Here is a 19,225-nt window from a genome sequence, read left to right on the forward strand (position 1 = left end):
AGCAAATATTCGTAAAATACACATATAGACTGCGAATAAGGTAATATAGTGCTGTTTTTTTATAGTCTTATTTTTTTTTTCTCTTCTGAACTTCAGTTTGGAAAAAATGTACACTATTAAAAAAAAAAATTATAGCACTATATTAGCTAAATTGCAGTCTATATGTGTATTTTACGAATATTCGCTATATTACTATAACTTAGTTTTTTAGAATATGACGAATATTCTAAAAAATAAAGTTATAGCAATATAGTAAATATATTCGTTATTTAGAATATTCGCCTTTTTTTTAAAATCTGTACTGTTATTCAGCTTTGGCATACTCCTCCCCGACAAGCTTCCCCGTCACCATGGGAACGCCTGTGGTTTAGAATATACCATCGGATCTGAGTTTTCACGATCGCAGGGAAAACTCAGATCCGATAGTATATTCTAACCCACAGGCGTTCCCATGGTGACGGGGACGCTTGTCGGGAAGGAGTATGCGAACAACTGTACAGATTGGAAAAAAAGGTGAATATTCTAATAGCGAATATATAGCACTATATTCGAAATATTTGCGAATTAGCAAAGTTGCGATATTCAAGATAAATATTCGCTATTCGAATATTCGCGCTCAACACTATTCCTAATCTGGGACGTGGGTTATAACACCTTGGAAGAGCCCTGGGGTAGTACCCTGCGCACGTTGCAATTAGCATCACAAACAAATACAGACTATTATCCACCCGTATCCTGGCCCACTGCATAAGTGGCGTCAGCGTACCCATTCCTGGTCACGGCCAGGGCCGGTGCCACCCATAAGAAAGGTAGGCAACCGCGTAGAGCGCACTCTTGCTGGGGGCGCCGCTCTGGCCGCATTAGAAGTCACAGTGCTCTAATGCGCTACTCTACACCGGCCCCGCAACTCACAGAAGCATACATTTAAAAACTGTAATCCGTATCCTACAGCAGTAATTTTAACTTTAAATCCGCGCTCATCTCTCATCTCTTTACTACCGGTAACAGGCAGTGCGGGCGGCGCTCACTCACTGACATCACGCGCCTGCTCCTCCCACTAGGCAGCGCAGGCGCGTGACATCAGTGAGTGAGCACTGCCGCCCACACTGCCTGTTACTGGAGCTGAGTGTAAGGTAGTAAAGAGATGAGCGCTGATTTAAAGTTAAAATTACTGCAGGATACTGATTACAGTTTATAAATGTATACTCCTGTGAGCGGCGGGTTAGGGGGGTCTGTAGATGACACTGTTATGGTAAGGGGGATCTGTGGATGACACTGTTATAGGGAGGGGGAATCTGTGGATGGCATTGTTATGGGGGATCTGTGGATGACACTATATGGGTGATCTGTGGATGACACTGTTATGGAGGGGAATCTGTGGATGACACTGTCATGGGGTAGATCTGTGGATCACACATATAGCATAAGATGCTATATACAGTATGTGTCATCCACAGATCCCCCCCATAAATGTCATCCACAGATCCCCCTCCATAACAGTGCCATCCACAGATCCCCCATAATAGTGTCATTCACAGATCCCCCATAACAGTGCCATCCACAGATCCCCCACAACAGTGTCATACACAGATCCCCCACAACAGTGTCATACACAGATCCCCCATAATAGTGTCATACACAGATCCCCCATAACAGTGTCATCCACAGATCCCCCATAACAGTGTCATCCACAGATCCTCCATAACAGTGTCATCCACAGATCCCCCATAACAGTGTCATCCACAGATCCCCCATAACAGTGTCATCCACAGATCCCCCATAACAGTGTCATCCACAGATCCCCCATAACAGTGTCATCCACAGATCCCCCATAACAGTGTCATCCAAAGATCTCCCATAACAGTGTCATCCACAGATCCCCAATAACAGTGCCATCCACAGATCCCATAACGTGACTGTAGCAGACCTGCTGATAAATACGCATAAGCCACCACCAGTCAAAGTAAAAACTTACAGTTGTCAATAATGTAAGGTATCTGTTATTGGGGTAAGGTATCTCGGTATCAGGTGGCTGACAGGGGCGGGTCAAAGGGCGTGGTCAATGGGCTGAGTCAAGGGGGGCGGCTAAATTAGCTTTCGCCTAGGGTGGCAAAAATCCTTGCATGGCACATATATTGTGTCCCTCTTTCTTCTTTTCAAAAGTTGGGAAGTATGAGTGAGTACCTGCACAGCCTGACCAGGGATGACATTTATGCAAAGCACTGTTTGTAATGTGTAGGACTATACTTCATTATCATAAGTACAGCATCCTCTCAGTGACAGCACAGGCCAGTGGATGAGAGGAGTGTGCTTCATTATCATAAGAACAGCATCCTATCAGTGACATCACCAGCCAGTGGATGGGAGGAGTGTGCTTCATTATCATAAGTACAGCCTCCTCTCAGTGACATCACCAGCCAGTGGATGGGAGGAGTGTGCTTCATTATCATAAGTACATCCTCCTCTCAGTGACATCACCAGCCAGTGGATTGGAGGAGTGTGCTTCATTATCATAAGGATAGCCTCCTCTCAGTGACATCACCAGCCAGTGGATGGGAGGAGTGTGCTTCATTATCATAAGGACAGCCCTTCTCTCAGTGACATCACCAGCCAGTGGATGGGAGCAGTGTGCTTCATTATCATAAGGATAGACTCCTCTCAGTGACATCACCAACCAGTGTACAGGAGGAATATGGTTCTTTATCATAAGGGCAGCCTCCTCTCAGTGACACCACCAGCTAATGAACAGTAGGAGTATGCTTCATAATTATAAGGGCAGCCTCCTCTCAGTGACATCACCAGCCAGTGGACTGAAGGTGTGCTTCTTTATCATAAGGGCAGCCTCCTCTCAGTGACATCACCAGCCAGTGAACAGTAGGAGTATGCTTCATTATCATAAGGATAGCCTCCTCTCAGTCACATTACCAGCCAGTGGGTGGGAGAACTGTGCTTCATTATCATAAGAACAGCCTCCTCTCAGTGACATCACCAGCCAGTGAACAGTAGGAGTATGCTTCATTATCATAAGGATAGCCTCCACTCAGTGACATCACCAGCCAGTGTACAGGAGGACTGTGTTTCATTATCATAAGAACAGCCTCCTCTCAGTGACATCACCAGCCAGTGAACAGTAGGAGTATGCTTCATTATCATAAGGATAGCCTCCTCTCAGTCACTTTACCAGCCAGTGGGTGGGAGGACTGTGCTTCATTATCATAAGAACAGCCTCCTCTCAGTGACATCACCAGCCAGTGAACAGTAGGAGTGTGCTTCATTATCATAAGGATAGCCTCCACTCAGTGACATCACCAGCCAGTGTACAAGAGGAATATGCTTCTTTATCATAAGGGCAGCCTCCTCTCAGTGACATCACCAGCCAGTGAACAGTAGGAGTATGCTTCATTATCATAAGGATAGCCTCCTCTCAGTCACTTTACCAGCCAGTGGGTGGGAGGACTGTGCTTCATTATCATAAGAACAGCCTCCTCTCAGTGACATCACCAGCCAGTGAACAGTAGGAGTGTGCTTCATTATCATAAGGATAGCCTCCTCTCAGTGACATCACCAGCCAGTGAACAGTAGGAGTGTGCTTCATTATCATAGGGATAGCCTCCTCTTAGTGACATCACCAGCCAGTGAACAGTAGGAGTATGCTTCATTATCATAAGGATAGCCTCCACTCAGTGACATCACCAGCCAGTGTACAAGAGGAATATGCTTCTTTATCATAAGGGCAGCCTCCTCTCAGTGACATCACCAGCCAGTGAACAGTAGGAGTATGCTTCATTATCATAAGGATAGCCTCCTCTTAGTCACTTTACCAGCCAGTGGGTGGGAGGACTGTGCTTCATTATCATAAGAACAGCCTCCTCTCAGTGACATCACCAGCCAGTGAACAGTAGGAGTATGCTTCATTATCATAAGGATAGCCTCCACTCAGTGACATCACCAGCCAGTGTACAAGAGGAATATGCTTCTTTATCATAAGGGCAGCCTCCTCTCAGTGACATCACCAGCCAGTGAACAGTAGGAGTATGCTTCATTATCATAAGGATAGCCTCCTCTCAGTCACTTTACCAGCCAGTGGGTGGGAGGACTGTGCTTCATTATCATAAGAACAGCCTCCTCTCAGTGACATCACCAGCCAGTGAACAGTAGGAGTATGCTTCATTATCATAAGGATAGCCTCCTCTCAGTGACATCACCAGCCAGTGAACAGTAGGAGTGTGCTTCATTATCATAGGGATAGCCTCCTCTTAGTGACATCACCATCCAGTGGATAGGAGCAGTGTGCTTTATTATCATAAGGATAGCCTCCTCTCAGTGACATCACCAGCCAAGGGACGAGAGGAGTATGTTTGATTATCATAAGAACAGCCTCCTTTTAGTGACCTCACCAGCCAGTGGATGGGAGGGAAATAGAATGGGTTTGTCAGCTATTTAGGGATTCCTATCTTGAGTGACTGCCCGTATTTTCAGCTGTCCCCACAGCCAGGGTATCACTGCTGGACTTCAGGAAGCTTTTATTCTGTTCTCTTATCCCTTTTATTCTCATAACTGTTGAATGCATTGTAACTGGATGTATATTTTACTTTTTGTATGTACTGCACTATTGTGTATTAAATGTGAAATCTTGATAAGTCTCTTCCTTATAGAACTTGCTCCTCCGAAGGGAAACATGTTACCTGTATTCAGGGCCGCTGATAGAAATCATGGGGCCCCGTACAGCATACATGACGGGGCCCCCTTCAGCTCCACCCCCTGATCCCTCCTTCAGCCACACCCCTGGCCCCGCCCTTGGCCCCTCCCCAGACGCCGCCTTGAAACAACATGCAGATTTGTCTACAAGTGATATTTATGGCGCTGGGGGGTCGTCTGTGAATGGCGCTGTTATGGAGGGGATCTGTGAATGGCACTGTTATGGAGGGGATCTGTGAATGGCACTTTTATGGAGGGGATCTGTGGATGGCACTGTTATGGAGGGGATCTGTGGATGGCACTGTTATGGAGGGGATCTGTGGATGGCACTGTTATGGAGGGGATCTGTGGATGGCACTGTTATGGAGGGGATCTGTGGATGGCACTGTTATGGAGAGGATCTGTGGATGGCACTGTTATGGAGGGGATCTGTGGATGGCACTGTTATGGGGGGATCTGTGGATGGCACTGTTATGGGGGGATCTGTGGATGGCACTGTTATAGAGGGGGATCTGTGGATGACACATACCGTATATAGCATCTTATGCTATGTGTCATCCACAGATACCCCTCCATAACAGTGCCATTCACAGATACCCTCCATAACAGTGCCATCCACAGATCCCCCCCATAACAGTCATCCACAGATCCCCCCCATAACAGTCATCCACAGATCCCCCCATAACAGTGTCATCCACAGATCCCCCCCATAACAGTGTCATCCACAGATCCCCCTCCATAATGGTGCCATCCACAGATCCCCCCCATAAGTGTCATCCACAGACCCCCCGGCCCCCCCCCATAAGTGTCATCCACATGACAGACCCCCCCCCCCATAACAGTGCCATCCACGGATCCCCCGCCCTCCCTATAACAGTGCCGTCATGACGTCATCCATATAGATCCCCCCCCGCCACTCACAGTAGTATACATTAATAAATCGGTGCAGCCGTGCAGGCTGCAGACAGTAACTTTAATTTTAGCACAGGCACAGCGCTCATCTCTTTACTAAAATACTACCTTACATTCAGCTCCTGCCTCCTCCCTCCACCCTCCAGCCTCCAGTAACAAGTGCGGGCGGCAGCGCTCACTCACTGACGTCACGCGCCTGCGCCGCCTAGTGGGAGGAGCAGGCGTGTGACGTCAGTGAGTGAGCGCCGCCCCCACACTGCCTGCTGTTACTGGAGCCAGCCCACTGACAGCAAAAAAATTAAAATGGCTCGGGAGTCGGCAGCCCGGGCCCCCCTGCCAGCCGGGCCCGGTACAACTGGGCCAGCTGTACTGGCCTATCAGCGGCCCTGCCTGTATTGATCCAGGGGATTCAGGGTCCCATTTAGATAACCTGTTGTATTGTGATTAATTGGTGCTGGAAACACTGGACCCTATTGCCTAGATAAGTACAGGTGGTGGTAGCAATTGTAGGATGAAATATTGGGGCGTTGGAAAACTATGGGAGTAATTTCCCATAATTCTGTCATCTGAAATAGGTGGGTGTAAATGTATGTGGTAAATTAATAAGCTAAGTAGTGTAATTCATCTTCGTGACCTGAGAGTAGAGAATGCCAGAGGCAGGCAGCGGCATCAGCATGATGGGGCAGGTGATAAGTAGCCACCATCAACAATAGCAGATCTATTCATCAGTCTCAGTCACAGGTGTCTAAAAATCCTCAAGGATCCATGCCTCATTTATTTTGACAAAAGAGATGTTTTTGAACACTGGCGGGGGACAATATTTTCTGTCTTCATCGACTGAAGAACCTCTTTGAGATGACACCATAAGCTGGACAATGCAGAACAGAGATAGCAAAGTGGGCCAGTTCTGGCAAGTGTTACAATCTGCCTGCACAGAAGTCCATGGGGTCAGGGAACAGGATGTACGCCAGAGAATGGACACATTTATGTGTTTAGGCGTGCATTTGCTAGAAAAGCAAAAAGAAGAGCGCACCATAGGGTAGTGTGTTCCAGATGGGTGGAACTGGTTAATAGAGAAAAAAGTGGAGGCTCATCTTACAGAGTTGTGCTAGAAATAGGCACAACTGTACTGTAGGCTTGTAGAAATGATGTGTCCGGTGGTCAGGTGTGCAGTCGTGGCGTCCAGGAACTTCAGGAGATGAGGCCCAATTCTTCTCCAAAGGATTTGTAACGTAGATGTAGCAGGACCGCGGAATAGCGCAAGAACACCACCCAGGACACTTGTATTAAGGATTAGAATCATTTTAACCTGATGAAGGGGACCTTAGCATCCCCCAAACGCGTAGTTTTGTTTGGCTAAAAGAATATTCAATAAAGAAGAAGATTCTAATCCTTAATATAAGTGTCCTGGGCGGTGGTATTGCGCCATTCTGGGGTCCTGCTACATCCACAGAGAAAGGACACAGTCCAAGTAGGAATGCACCTGGTTGTTCAGGCAGTATGTCTCTGTTTACGGATTTGCGTCAGCCTAGTTCAGCTCAAGAAAAAAACTGTACCATCATGTTCATGTTACTGAACTAGCTGCTGTGGCTTCTGCTACATGTGGTAGAAGTAGTGGAGATGGCAGGACATGGGATACTCAACTCATCTGGTGCATTTGCAGGATTAGGCTACATTCACACGTCCGTGGTGTGTTGCGGACCTGCAAATTGCGGGTCCGCAACACACCAGCCCGTCACCCCATAGAAATGCCTATTCTTGTCCGCAAGCTGCGGACAAGAATCGAACATGCTCTATCTTTTTGCGGAGCTGCGGACCCAAAATCGGGGCCGCGCTCCGCAATTGCGGCTGCAGACAGCACACTGTGTGCTGTCCGCATCCATTCCGTCCCCATAGAGAATGAATGGGTCCGCACCCATTCCGCAAAATTGCGGAAAGGATGTGGATCCATTTTGCGGGCGTGTGAATGGAGCCTTAGTGAGTGTGCAATATAAGCTAGAAATCCAGCCATAATTTTCTGGGTTTTTAAAAACACCCTTTTTGTGCAAAATACATTATTTTACAGCCCTAGCTGCATCTGCACGTGTGAAATTCATTCGTTTTATACAGGTTTCATATTCTGTTATAAAAAAAAATACCCTTTTTTCAAAATACTTAATATTGCAGACCTTGCTGCATCTGTGATTGTTAAAAACAAGTTTTAAAAATTTAAATAATTTTCTGGCTTTGAAAAAACACAAATTTTTGGCAATATCCAACATCTGGATCAGTGTGCAATATAAACTAGAAATACAGCCATCATTTTCTGGGTTTTTAAAAACACACTTTTTTGGCAAAATACACAATTTTACAGTCCTTGCAGCATCAGCATGTGTGAAATTCAAGGGTTATATACTGCTGTCATATTCAGTTATTAAACAAACACCCGTTTTGGGCAAAAAGGTTAATTTTGCCACCTTTGCTGCATATGTCATTGTGAGATACACACTTTAGATACTGTGGTTATATTCAGTTATTTGAAAAATAGCCATTTTGTGCAAAAAACTTAAATTCCGGCCTAGTCTGGATCTGTATGTGTGAGATACACACTATAGATACTGTGGTTCTATTCAATAATTTGAAAAACAGCCATTTTGGGCAAAAAACTTTAATTGCGGCCTAGTCTGGATCAAAAACTCTGGACCGGAAAAACAGGGAAGAAAAACAAAAACGCAAAAAAGAGAAAAACTCTGGTATCCAAACGGTTGATAATAAATTGAGTTCTATTAAATACTGCAACATTGGGTACCATTGTGTTTGCATTAGTCCCTGAGGTAGCCAAAAACTTAATTTAGCAGCCTTTGCTGCATATGTCATTGTGAGATACACCCTTTAGATACTGTGGTTATATTCTTCTATTAATAAAACCCTTTTTGGGCAAAATACACAATTTTACAGCCCTTGCTGCAGTAGCCCATGTGAAATTCAAGGGTTATATACTGCTGTCATATTCAGTTATTAAACAAACACCCATTTTGGGCAAAAAACTTTAATTGCGGCCTAGTCTGCATCTGTACGTGTGAGATACACCCTTTACATACTGTGGTTCTATTCAGTTATTTAAAAGACAACCATTTTGGGCAAAAAAAACTTTAACCCCTTAAGGACCGGGCTCATTTTCACCTTAAGGACCAGGCCATTTTTTGCAAATCTGACCAGTGTCACTTTAAGTGCTCATAACTTTAAAACGCTTTGACTTACCCAGGCCGTTCTGAGATTGTTTTTTCATCACATATTGTACTTCATGTCACTGCTAAAATTGGGTCAAAAAAGTTAATTTTTTTGCATAAAAAAATACAATTTTTACCAAAATTTTTAAAAAAATTAGCAAATTTCAAAGTTTCAGTTTCTCTACTTCTGTAATACATAGTAATACCCCCAAAAATTGTGATGACTTTACATTCCCCATATGTCTACTTCATGTTTGTAGCATTTTGGGAATGATATTTTATTTTTTGGGAATGTTACAAGGCTTAGAAGTTTAGAAGCAAATTTTTAAATTTTGAGAAATCTTCAAAATCCCACTTTTTATGGACCAGTTCAGGTTTGAAGTCATATTGTGAGGCTTAGATAATAGAAACCTCCCAAAAATGACACCATTCTAGAAACTACACCCCTCAAGGTATTCAAAACAGTTTTTTCAAACTTTATTAACCCTTTAGGTCTTCCACAAGAGTTAATGGCAGATGGAGAAACAATTTTGAAATTTCTATTTTTTGGAAAATTTTCCAATATAATCAATTTTTTCCAGGAGTAAAACAAGGGTTAACTGCCAAACAACACTCAAAATGGGTTGCCCTGATTCTGTAAATTGCAAAAACACCCCATATGTGGTCGTAAACTACTGTTTGGCCGAACGGTAGCACATAGAAGGAGGGGAACACCATATGGGTTTTGGAAGGCAGATTTGGCAGGACTGGTTTTGTTTATACCATGTCCCATTTGAAGCCCCCTGTTGCACCCCCAGAATAGAAATTTCAAAAAAGTGACTCCATCTAAGAAAGTACACCCCTCAAGGTATTCAAAACTGGGTTTACAAACTTTGTTAACCCTTTAGGTGTTCCACAAGAGTTAATGGCAGATGGAGAAACAATTTAGAAATTTCTATTTTTTGGAAAATTTTCCAATATAATCAATTTTTTCCAGGAGTAAAACAAGGGTTAACTGCCAAACAACACTCAAAATGGGTTGCCCTGATTCTGTAGTTTGCAAAAACACCCCATATGTGGTCGTAAACTACTGTTTGGCCGAACGGTAGCACATAGAAGGAGGGGAACACCATATGGGTTTTGGAAGGCAGATTTGGCAGGACTGGTTTTGTTTATACCATGTCCCATTTGAAGCCCCCTGTTGCACCCCTAGAATAGAAATTTCAAAAAAGTGACTCCATCTAAGAAAGTACACCCCTCAAGGTATTCAAAACTGGGTTTACAAACTTTGTTAACTAGAGTTGAGCGAACACCTGGATGTTCGGGTTCGAGAAGTTCGGCCGAACTTCCCGGAAATGTTCGGGTTCGGGATCCGAACCCGACCCGAACTTCGTCCCGAACCCGAACCCCATTGAAGTCAATGGGGACCCGAACTTTTGGGCACTAAAAAGGCTGTAAAACAGCCCAGGAAAGAGCTAGAGGGCTGCAAAAGGCAGCAAAATGTAGGTAGATCCCCTGCAAACAAATGTGGATAGGGAAATGAATTAAAATAAAAATTAAAAAAATAAAAATGAACCAATATCAATTGGACAGAGGTCCCATAGCAGAGAATCTGGCTTCACGTCAGCAGAGAATCAGTCTCTTCATGCCATAGCAAAGAATCTGGCTTCATGTCAGCAGAGAATCAGTCTCTTCATGCCATAGCAGAGAATCTGGCTTCATGTCAGCGCAGAATCAGTCTTCATGTCATAGCAGAGAATCAGGCTTCACGTCACCCACCACTGGAACAGGCCACTGTCACACATTTAGGCCCCGGCACCCAGACAGAGGAGAGCGGTACCGTAACAGAGAATCTGGCCTTATGTCAGCGCAGAATCTGTCTTCATGTCATAGCAGAGAATCATGCTTCACGTCAGCCACCACTGGAACAGGCCACTGTCACACATTTAGGCCCAGGCACCCAGGCAGAGGAGAGAGGTCCCGTAACAGAGAATCTGGCCTTATGTCAGCGCAGAATCTGTATTCATGTCATAGCAGAGAATCAGGCTTCACGTCACCCACCACTGGAACAGGCCACTGTCACACATTTAGGCCCGGCACCCAGACAGAGGAGAGCGGTCCCGTAACAGAGAATCTGGCCTTATGTCAGCGCAGAATCTGTCTTCATGTCATAGCAGAGAATCAGGCTTCACGTCACCCACCACTGGAACAGGCCACTGTCACACATTTAGGCCCAGGCACCCAGGCAGAGGAGAGAGGTCCCGTAACAGAGAATCTGGCCTTATGTCTGCGCAGAATCTGTATTCATGTCATAGCAGAGAATCAGGCTTCACGTCACCCACCACTGGAACAGGCCACTGTCACACATTTAGGCCCCGGCACCCAGACAGAGGAGAGCGGTCCCGTAACAGAGAATCTGGCCTTATGTCAGCGCAGAATCTGTCTTCATGTCATAGCAGAGAATCAGGCTTCACGTCAGCCACCACTGGAACAGGCCACTGTCACACATTTAGGCCCAGGCACCAAGGCAGAGGAGAGAGGTCCCGTAACAGAGAATCTGGCCTTATGTCAGCGCAGAATCTGTCTTCATGTCATAGCAGAGAATCAGGCTTCACGTCAGCCACCACTGGAACAGGCCACTGTCACACATTTAGGCCCAGGCACCCAGGCAGAGGAGAGAGGTCCCGTAACAGAGAATCTGGCCTTATGTCAGCGCAGAATCTGTATTCATGTCATAGCAGAGAATCAGGCTTCACGTCACCCACCAAAGGAACAGGCCACTGTCACACATTTAGGCCCAGGCACCCAGGCAGAGGAGAGAGGTCCCGTAACAGAGAATCTGGCCTTATGTCAGCGCAAAATCTGTATTCATGTCATAGCAGAGAATCAGGCTTCACGTCACCCACCACTGGAACAGGCCACTGTCACATATTTAGGCCCCGGCACCCAGACAGAGGAGAGCGGTCCCGTAACAGAGAATCTGGCCTTATGTCAGCGCAGAATCTGTCTTCATGTCATAGCAGAGAATCAGGCTTCACGTCAGCCACCACTGGAACAGGCCACTGTCACACATTTAGGCCCAGGCACCCAGGCAGAGGAGAGAGGTCCCGTAACAGAGAATCTGGCCTTATGTCAGCGCAGAATCTGTATTCATGTCATAGCAGAGAATCAGGCTTCACGTCACCCACCACTGGAACAGGCCACTGTCACACATTTAGGCCCAGGCACCCAGGCAGAGGAGAGAGGTCCCGTAACAGAGAATCTGGCCTTATGTCAGCGCAGAATCTGTATTCATGTCATAGCAGAGAATCAGGCTTCACGTCACCCACCACTGGAACAGGCCACTGTCACACATTTAGGCCCAGGCACCCAGGCAGAGGAGAGAGGTCCCGTAACAGAGAATCTGGCCTTATGTCAGCGCAGAATCTGTATTCATGTCATAGCAGAGAATCAGGCTTCACGTCACCCACCACTGGAACAGGCCACTGTCACACATTTATACCCCGGCACCTAGACAGAGGAGAGGTTCATTCAACGTTGGGTTGCCCCACAATATAATGGTAAAATGAAATTAAAAATAGTATTGAATGAGGAAGTGCCCTGGAGTAGAATAATATATTGTTAAGGGGAGGTAGTTAATATCTAATCTGCACAAGGGATGGACAGGTCCTGTGGGATCCATGCCTGGTTCATTTTTATGAACGTCAGCTTGTCCACATTGGCTGTAGACAGGCGGCTGCGTTTGTCTGTAATAACGCCCCCTGCCGTGCTGAATACACGTTCAGACAAAACGCTGGCCGCCGGGCAGGCCAGCACCTCCAAGGCATAAAAGGCTAGCTCTGGCCACGTGGACAATTTGGAGACCCAGAAGTTGAATGGGGCCGAACCATCAGTCAGTACGTGGAGGGGTGTGCACAGGTACTGTTCCACCATGTTAGTGAAATGTTGCCTCCTGCTAACACGTTCCGTATCAGGAGGTGGTGCAGTTAGCTGTGGCGTGGTGACAAAACTTTTCCACATCTCTGCCATGCTAACCCTGCCCTCAGAGGAGCTGGCCGTGACACAGCTGGTGACACAGCTGCGTTGGCGACCTCTTGCTCCTCCTCTGCCTTCGCCTTGGGCTTCCACTGGTTCACCTGTGACATTTGGGAATGCTCTCAGTAGCGCGTCTACCAACGTGCGCTTGTACTCGCGCATCTTCCTATCACGCTCCAGTGTAGGAAGTAAGGTGGGCACATTGTCTTTGTACCGGGGATCCAGCAGGGTGGCAACCCAGTAGTCTGCACACGTTAAAATGTGGGCAACTCTGCTGTCGTTCGCAGGCATTGCAGCATGTAGTCGCTCATGTGTGCCAGGCTGCCCAGAGGTAAGGACAAGCTGTCCTCTGTGGGAGGCGTATCGTCATCGTCCTGTGTTTCCCCCCAGCCACGCACCAGTGATGTGCCCGAGCTGCTTTGGGTGCCACCCCGCTGTGAACATGCTTCATCCTCATCCTCCTCCACCTCCTCCTCATCCTCGTCCTCCTCGTCCTCCAGTAGTGGGCCCTGTCTGGCCACATTTGTACCTGGCCTCTGGTGTTGCAAAAAACCTCCCTCTGAGTCACTTTGAAGAGACTGGCCTGAAAGTGCTAAAAATGACCCCTCTTCCTCCTCTTCCTCCTGGGCCACCTCCTCTTCCATCATCGCCCTAAGTGTTTTCTCAAGGAGACATAGAAGTGGTATTGTAACGCTGATAACGGCGTCATCGCCACTGGCCATGTTGGTGGAGTACTCAAAACAGCGCAACAGGGCACACAGGTCTCGCATGGAGGCCCAGTCATTGGTGGTGAAGTGGGTCTGATCCGCAGTGCGACTCACCCGTGCGTGCTGCAGCTGAAACTCCACTATGGCCTGCTGTTGCTCGCACAGTCTGTCCAGCATATGCAAGGTGGAGTTCCACCTGGTGGGCACGTCGCATATGAGGCGGTGAGCGGGAAGGCCGAAGTTACGCTGTAGCGCAGACAGGCGAGCAGCGGCAGGGTGTGAACGCCGGAAGCACGAACAGACGGCCCGCACTTTATGCAGCAGCTCTGACATGTCGGGGTAGTTGCAACCACACCGGCAGCAACCACTCGTCGGTCTGTTGTTCTATACCCCGCCACAACTCCTGTGCGGTGTGGGGCCTGTCCCCCAAACATATGAGTTTCAGAATGGCCTGCTGACGTTTACCCCGTGCTGTGCTGAAGTTGGTGGTGAAGGTGTGTGGCTGACTGGATGAGCAGGTGGAAGAAGAGGAGGAGGAAGCTGAGTAGGAGGAGGAGGAGACAGGAGGCAAAGAATGTTGCCCTGCGATCCTTGGCGGCGGAAGGACGTGCGCCAAACAGCTCTCCGCCTGGGGCCCAGCCGCCACTACATTTACCCAGTGTGCAGTTAGGGAGATATAGCGTCCCTGGCCGTGCTTACTGGTCCACGTATCCGTGGTTAGGTGGACCTTGCCATAGATGGCGTTGCGCAGTGCACACTTGATTTTATCGGACACTTGTTTGTGCAGGGAAGGCACGGCTCTCTTGGAGAAGTAGTGGCGGCTGGGAACAACATACTGTGGGACAGCAAGTGACATGAGCTGTTTGAAGCTGTGTGTGTCCACCAGCCTAAATGACAGCATTTCATAGGCCAGTAGTTTAGAAATGCTGGCATTCAGGGCCAGGGATCGAGGGTGGCTAGGTGGGAATTTACACTTTCTCTCAAATGTTTGTGAGATGGAGAGCTGAACGCTCCCGTATGACATGGTTGAGATGCTTGGTGACGCAGGTGGTGGTGTTGGTGGTACATCCCATGTTTGCTGGGCGGCAGGTGCCAACGTTCCTCCAGAGGCGGAGGAAGAGGCCGAGGCGGCGGCAGCAGCAGCAGAAGAGGCCGAGGCGTTGGCAGCAGCAGAAGAGGCCGAGGCGGCAGCAGCAGAAGAGGTAGCAGGGGGAGCCTGAGTGACTTCCTTGTTTTTAAGGTGTTTACTCCACTGCAGTTCATGCTTTGCATGCAGGTGCCTGGTCATGCAGGTTGTGCTAAGGTTCAGAACGTTAATGCCTCGCTTCAGGCTCTGATGGCACAGCGTGCAAACCACTCGGGTCTTGTCGTCAGCACATTGTTTGAAGAAGTGCCATGCCAGGGAACTCCTTGAAGCTGCCTTTGGGGTGCTCGGTCCCAGATGGCGGCGGTCAGTAGCAGGCAGAGTCTCTTGGCGGCGGGTGTGCTGATTTTGCCCACTGCTCCCTCTTTTGCTACGCTGTTGGCTCGGTCTCACCACTGCCTCTTCCTCCGAACTGTGAAAGTCAGTGGCACGACCTTCATTCCATGTGGGGTCTAGGACCTCATCGTCCCCTGCATCGTCTTCCACCCAGTCTTGATCCCTGACCTCCTGTTCAGTCTGCACACTGCAGAAAGACGCAGCAGTTGGCACCTGTGTTTCGTCATAATCAGAGACGTGCTGAGGTGGTATTCCCATGTCCTCATCATCAGGAAAAATAAGTGGTTGTGCGTTAGTGCATTCTATCTCTTCCACCCCTGGGGAAGGGCTAGGTGGATGCCCTTGGGAAACCCTGGCAGCAGAGTCTTCAAACAGCATAAGAGACTGCTGCATAACTTGAGGCTCAGACAGTTTCCCTGATATGCATGGGGGTGATGTGACAGACCGATGGGCTTGGTTTTCATGCGCCATCTGTGCGCTTTCTGCAGAAGACTGGGTGGGAGATAATGTGAACGTGCTGGATGCACTGTCGGCCACCCAATTGACTAATGCCTGTACCTGCTCAGGCCTTACCATCCTTAGAACGGCATTGGGCCCCACCAAATATCGCTGTAAATTCTGCTGGCTACTAGGACCTGAGGTAGTTGGTTCACTAGGACGTGTGGCTGTGGCAGAACGGCCCCGTCCTCTCCCAGCACCAGAGGGTCCACTAACACCACCACGACCATGTCCACGTCCGCGTCCCTTATTAGATGTTTTCCTCATTGTTCCCGTTCACCACAATTTTGAGAATGGCAAATTTGGGAATGCTTTTTCAACCCAGAACAAAAAGTCTGCTTTGACGGTCACTACAAATAACTTGACCAGCTAAAACTGTGCAGATTTGGTTGAATAGAGATGTGAGACCTGTTTTTTTTTGCGCTGTGTGACAGTTATAGGTTTAATCACAGAATGACACTTCTATCAGCACGCTAGCGTGTGTCTTAGGTTTTTCTGAATGATACTATCAATAACTTCAATGTAAGATTTTCTTTTTGGGATAGATTTCAAGTAGGCCTGAAATACCACAAACTAGTTATTTTCAGAATGGCAAATTTGGGAATGCTTTTTCAACCCAGAACAAAAAGTCTGCTTTGATGGTCACTACAAATAACTTGACCAGCTAAAACTGTGCAGATTTGGTTGAATAGAAATGTCAGGTCTATTTTTTAGGCGCTGTGTGACAGGCTCAACTTGCCCCTGATGTAATATATGGCCAAAAAATAACCAGACTGTTGATGGTTAAATGCACTTCGGTGACACAGGCTCAGCCTGCAGCTGATGTAGGATATAGCACAAAATAACCACACTATCGATGGTTAAATACACTTGGTGATAGCTCGTGCTGGCGCACCACAAGTCACAAAATGGCCGCCGATCACCCCAGAAATAAAGTGATCTAAAAACGCTCTGGGCAGCCTCAAAAAAGTCAGCAAGTCAATAATAGCACTTCAATGATCCACAGCTGCAGATCGATCACAGAATGAAGTCTTTTGGAGGAGTTAATCTGCCTAATCTCGCCCTAACGTCGCAGCTGCAACCTCTCCCTATACTGATCAGAGCAGAGTGACGTGCGGCGCTACGTGACTCCAGCTTAAATAGAGGCTGGGTCACATGGTGCACTGGCCAATCACAGCCATGCCAATAGTAGGCATGGCTGTGATGGCCTCTTGGGCCAAGTAGTATGACGCTTGTTAATTGGCTGCTTTGCAGCCTTTCAAAAAGCGCCAAGAAAGCGCCGAACACCGAACCCGAACCCGGACTTTTACGAAAATGTTCGGGTTCGGGTCTGTGTCACGGACACCCCAAAATTCGGTACGAACCCGAACTATACAGTTCGGGTTCGCTCATCCCTATTGTTAACCCTTTAGGTGTTCCACAAGAGTTAATGGCAGATGGAGAAACAATTTAGAAATTTCTATTTTTTGGAAAATTTTCCAATATAATAAATTTTTTCCAGGAGTAAAACAAGGGTTAACTGCCAAACAACATTCAAAATGGGTTGCCCTGATTCTGTAGTTTGCAGAAACACCCCATAAGTGGTTGTAAACTACTATTTGGCTAAACGGCAGGTCATAGAAGAAAGGGAACACCATATGGTTTTTGGAAGGCAGATTTTTCTGGACTGGTTTATTTACACCATGTACCCTTTCAAGCCCCCTGATGCATCCCTAGAGTAGAAACTCCATAAAAGTGACCCCATCTAGGAAACTACGGGATAAGGTGGTTGTTGTTTTGGGACTATTTTTGGGGTAAATTTGATTTTTGGTTGCTCTATTTTACTCTTTTTTGAGGCAATGTAACAAAAAAATTAAATTCTAAAATTATTTCTACATTCGCGATTTAGTTTTGTGGAACACCTAAAGGGTTAACATAGTTTGTAAAGTAACTTTTGAATACCTTGAGGGGTGTAGTTTCTTAGATGGGGTCACTTTTTTGGAGTTTCTAGTCTAGGCTACATCAGGGGGGGGCTTCTAATGGGACATGGTGTAAAAAAAAAAAAAACTGTCCTTCAAAATCTGCCTTCCAGAAACCGTATGGAGTTCCCTTCGTTCTATGCCCTGCCGTGCGGCTATATAGCCATTTACGACCACATATGGGGTGTTTCTGCAAACTACAGAATCGGGGCAATAAATATTTAGTTTTGTTTGGCTGTTAACCCTTGCTTTATTACCGGCAAAATGGATTCAAATTGAAATTTGCCCAAAAATGGGTGTTTTGGCACAGTTTTTATTTTATATTTTTAACACCGTTCATCCGAGGCGTTTAGTCAAAAGTTATTTTTATAGCGACGACTTTTACGCACGCGACGATGCCCAATATGTATGGCTCTCAGACTTTGGAAACACTAAGCAGGCATCCTAAAACTGCGGCCCTCCAGATGTTGTAAAACTACAATTCCCACCATGCCCTGCTGATGGCTGTAGGTTGTCTGGGCATGCTGGGAGTTATAGTTTTACAACATCTGGAGGGCCGCAGTTTGAGGATGCCTGCACTAAAACTAATATTTTTTGGGGAAAGAAAAATTGTTTCCGTGTCTCCAAAGCCTGAGAGCCATAGTGTTTTATGTTCTCTAGTGGACTGTTGGGGATTATAAAAATTTAGTACTCCATGGAAGTGTGATACTCCCTGAAGCAATTGATAATGCAGAGGCCCGGATGATCAGGGCACGTGTCGCACTGAGTTGTCGTGTCCTTCCGTATCCCCCTCTTGTGACACACTCTGCACTTTTTTTGGGTTTGTCCCTTCTTTCCAGTATGGGGGACCACACCTGGAAAGTGTTGGCCAGGGACGATCCGGGCTCCTCCAATTCCCGAGGTACTCCGGCCTGCTCTTTCCCGGTCCGAAAAGATCAGGGCCTTGAGGACTGCCTCATAGAACTGGAGGAATGTCCCTGTGCTGCCAGCGCTTCGGGATAGTACAAAAGAGTTGTACATGGCAACCTGTACCAAGTAGACCGCAACTTTTTTGTACCATGCCCGGGTTTTGCGCATGCCGTTATATGGCGTGAGGACTTGATCAGAGAGATCAACTCCTCCCATATACCGATTGTAGTCGACGATAAGATCGGGCTTGAGGACCGTTGCCGCGGTACCTCGCACAGGGACAGGGGTGGTGCCGGTACCGTGGATTGTGGACAGCATAAGGACATCCCTCTTGTCCTTATACCTGACCAGCAACAGGTTTCCACTGGTAAGGGCACGGGTCTCACCCCTGGGGATAGGTACCTGGAGGGGGTAGGCAGGGAGGCCGCGTTGATTTTTCCGCACGGTCCCACAAGCGAACGTGGATCTGGCGGCAAGGGACCTGAACAAGGGAATGCTGGTATAAAAGTTATCCACGTACAAGTGGTAACCATTATCCAGCAGTGGGTACATAAGGTCCCACACGAGTTTCCCGCTAACACCCAGAGTGGGGGGACAATCTGAGGGTGGGGGGGGGGGCTGGTGGGGGGGGGGGCAAGTGGCAGGGGGGGGTCTGGGTTAGGGTTAGATGGATAGATGGAAGTTTGGAATAAAAGTACTTTTTCTTTTTTTTTTTCTAACTTACTTTTCCCTTCTTTCCCTGCCTAACGGTGCCTCTCCCTCACTGACCCTAACCTACCTGGGTGGCGATGGGTGCAGGAGGGTGATGTATGCCGATTAGGGGGACACAGGAGCTGGTGC

Source organism: Bufo bufo, chromosome 1, assembly GCF_905171765.1.
Source record: "Bufo bufo chromosome 1, aBufBuf1.1, whole genome shotgun sequence".
NCBI lineage: Eukaryota > Metazoa > Chordata > Amphibia > Anura > Bufonidae > Bufo > Bufo bufo.